We start from the raw sequence: 2,615 nt of genomic DNA, 5'->3' as shown, positions 1-2,615 counted from the left end.
GCAGTACATAAAAAGGTAGGCTATGCTTCCATAATGTCTCTCATGCCAAGAATCAATCAGGTTCTGGAACTGGTATGTTCAAACCAGGATAACTTCCACAGCTTACCCTTACAGGGCTAAGACTTGGCAGACTATGCCAGCAGATACTACTCAGCACGAGGTTTCTGAAAGATTCTGTCCTGTGCAGCTCTCCAAGGGAGCTGCACAAGTCAAGACTTGCCAAACTGTCACACAGAAGTTCATGCACCCTTCAAAATATTAAAAAACTCAGTCAGGTGCCAAGTTCTGGAGAACTGTTCTATTTAACCAAAACTCAAGAATCCTTCACAAATTGTTCACGATGTGCTATCAGTGAATCATCATTTGCTCGTTACATCAAGCTATGAAGACAACTGTCCTGAATAAAAACAAAGAATCAAACGCCCTTTGACAGCAACAACAGGATGAAATAGAGGTGTGCCTTAGTCCCTGTGCTTTTTAACACCTACTTTTCATTCCTACTTCATGCATTCAAGGACAGCAATGATGGTATTTATCTTTGAACCAGACTAGATAGAGGCTTTTTTCAACATTTCAAGGTTTAGAGCACAAAACAAGGTGAAAGAGATTTCCTGTTTGTGAATGATATGACCTTGGTCACCCACAGTGAATCTTCCCTACAAAATCTCTTGGGCAGATTTTCTGAATTAAGCAAGAGCTTCAGGATGGCAATTAGTCTCAGGAAGACTGTGATCATGTACCAATGGGTAAAAGAACCAATACCTGACATCACACTGGAGAATTAATCTGCTGGTGCTGTCAACAGTTTTTACTACTACAATCAGCAGGAATCTTGACCTTCAGATTGAACAGACTAACAGAATCGGAAAAGGAGGTATGAATTTTTGGCTATTACAGAAACATGGAATAAGAGCAAACTATCAGCTAAGGTGAAGATACAAATCAATGAGATGTGTGTGCTGTCATCCCTGCTTTCCAGTTCAGAAACATGGACTACATATGCTAGGCATGTAAACAGACTGAACAGCTTCCACATGAGATGTCTATAAGATCCTGAAAATAAAGTGAGAAGACAGAATGCCAAACACAGAGGTACTGGAGCACACAGGACTGACACGCTTAGAAATCACTACCATGAAGAAAAGGTTGCAATGTTTCAGCCATATCAGGAAAATGAGAGACCATATTCCCAAGAATATGTTGTATAGTAAGATTTGAGACAGCTCTAGAAAGTGGGGTCACTTTTTATAGCAGTACCACAGTGTACGCAAAAATTACATGAAGTCATTCAATATCCATGTAGAAAATTGGGAAGAGCATGCAGAATCCCGTCTGGTCTGGTGGGAACATCTGGCAGTGGGTGCAACTTAACATGAAGTGGCTTTGATCCAGAGGATGGAAGCAAAATGAGAAAGAAGAAAGTAGCATGCCAAATTTGGACTCCGACTTAGACAACATATGGATCTGTGAAACTTGTAACAAACTGTGTCGCTCTCGAATTGGGCTTGTCAGCCACACACAGATTCATCAGTCATCTGACTAGACCTGTTACATGTACACCATGATCTGCAGGATCAATGGTTGCCTACTACGATCCAAAAAGACAATCAAAAGAAAAACAAGGGCCTTACTTTGCAAAACACTGTCTTTTTCAGATGCTTTGCTCATGCAGATCCCACACTGCATCCTCCTATGGAGTCTGATGCAGTTAGGATTTTGGCTTAGCAAAGGAAGCAAGTGACAGCTGGGACTGTCCCCTTCACAAAGCAGCAAGAGGACATAAAGAATGCGTGTGGGGTCTAAGGAATTGCCACCTGACAAAAGGTTCCACACTCACTTAGGTCAGGATCCCTATAGTTACAAGGACTTTGGTTTTCCCTGCTGTAGTATAGTACTAATCCTAAATTAGTGATAAGTCATTCTAAACCAGTAAGTTCAGATCACTTGATACGAGCTTATTTATACCATGTAGACAGCAACCTCCTTAACTAAACCTATTCAAAATACAGGCTATCATTGTCTAATAGATGAAGAAGTAGCTGGCAAAGTGAACAAAACTCTGGCTTGCATCTACCGATGCATCTCAAGCAAGACCCAGGATGTCATCCCTCCCGCTGTGCTCGGCCTTGGTAACGCCACAGCTGAAATACCACATCCAATTCTGAGCTAAACAATTCAAGAAAGATGTGGAGAAGCTTGAGAGAGTCCAGAAGAGAGCCACGTGCATGATCAGAGGGCAAGAGAACAGGCCTTATGAAGAAAGGCTACGAGCTATGGGACTCTTCAGCCTGGAGAAGTACAAGCTCAAGGGTGACTTGCTGGCAGCCTGTAAGTACAGAAAGGGTGTGCATCAGCATCTGGGGGAACACCTGTTTACCAGAGCACCTATGACAAGGTCCAACAGTCACAAACTCCTGCAAGACCATTTTAGCCTGGCACTGGACATAAGGAAAAACTTCTTTACCGCCCGAGCCCCCAAGGCCTGGAACAAACTCCCCCCAGAGGTGGTGCAAGCACCTACTTTGGACTCTTTCAAGAAACATTTGGACATTTCTCTTGCTGGGATCCTTTGACCCTAGCTGACTTTCTGCCCCTTATGCAGTGTGCTGGACCCA

This window comes from Gavialis gangeticus, unplaced genomic scaffold, assembly GCF_001723915.1.
Source record: "Gavialis gangeticus isolate Ggan-Ray unplaced genomic scaffold, GavGan_comp1, whole genome shotgun sequence".
Taxonomy (NCBI): domain Eukaryota; kingdom Metazoa; phylum Chordata; order Crocodylia; family Gavialidae; genus Gavialis; species Gavialis gangeticus.
This window is presented reverse-complemented; position numbering follows the sequence as displayed.